Source organism: Capsella rubella, unplaced genomic scaffold (assembly GCF_000375325.1).
Source record: "Capsella rubella cultivar Monte Gargano unplaced genomic scaffold, Caprub1_0 scaffold_5, whole genome shotgun sequence".
Lineage (NCBI taxonomy): Eukaryota > Viridiplantae > Streptophyta > Magnoliopsida > Brassicales > Brassicaceae > Capsella > Capsella rubella.
Window position 1 is genome coordinate 4,908,628 of NW_006238919.1, and position 830 is coordinate 4,909,457.

The window sequence follows — 830 nt, forward strand, 5'->3', positions numbered from 1 at the left end:
ATTCAACTTATTGCTCTATTGAGGTTGTTCGATTATTTTTATTTTTTTCAAAAAACTACAAACTAATCGTACTAAGATGGATGCGTCCTCGGAAATGCTTTGTTGTAGTATATTATTTATTATTTCGATTCCAAAGACGCTAATACGTACGGAACTTCGTAATTTTTAAACCGTCATGACCTATTCCGCCGATAATACCTTTTCGGAAAGCTCTCGAAAAGTTACTGAATGGCAATGTGTCGTCGTTCCTCTGGGCCTCATTTTCGAACCCAAATTTTGACGTTTTTGGTGTTTCCATGAGGATTTTGGGATTTGGAAGAGATTAAAAAATCCGAAAACGTGTTCAGACATGATTTATGCGTCTTTTAGGTATAGAAGAGCACGTTGAAGCTGGCTAAAATGGTCCTCGTATCAAGTGGGACCCATTACAAATGATCTCTTGAATCCGCGGTAAAGGATATATGCGATTGCATGCAATGTACTAACATATGCGATCAGTCCAGCACTAATGCACCGGATCCCATCATAACTCCGCAGTTAAGCGTAATTGGGCAAGAGTAGTACTAGGTTAAGTGACTTCCCGGGAAGTCCTCGTGTTGCATCCCTTTTTATTTTTAGTTTTTCTTAAAACTTCTCATTTTTGGTTTAAACAACAAGTATCATTATAATTCAACTTGTTTCTCTATTGAGGTTGTTCGATTATTTTATTTTTGTTGAAAAAACTACAAAGTAATTGTATTAAGATGGATGTGAACCGGAAATGCTATGTTGTAGTTTATTCTTTATTATTTTCGATTCCACAGACGCTAACACGTACGAAACGCGGTAAC

At 36.6% G+C, this 830-nt stretch overlaps 1 pseudogene; it reads left to right on the forward strand.

Moving 5' to 3' along the window:
* Positions 1 to 486: 486 nt before the first annotated feature.
* LOC111830795 lies at positions 487 to 605 on the forward strand (annotated as a pseudogene).
* Positions 606 to 830: the final 225 nt, after the last annotated feature.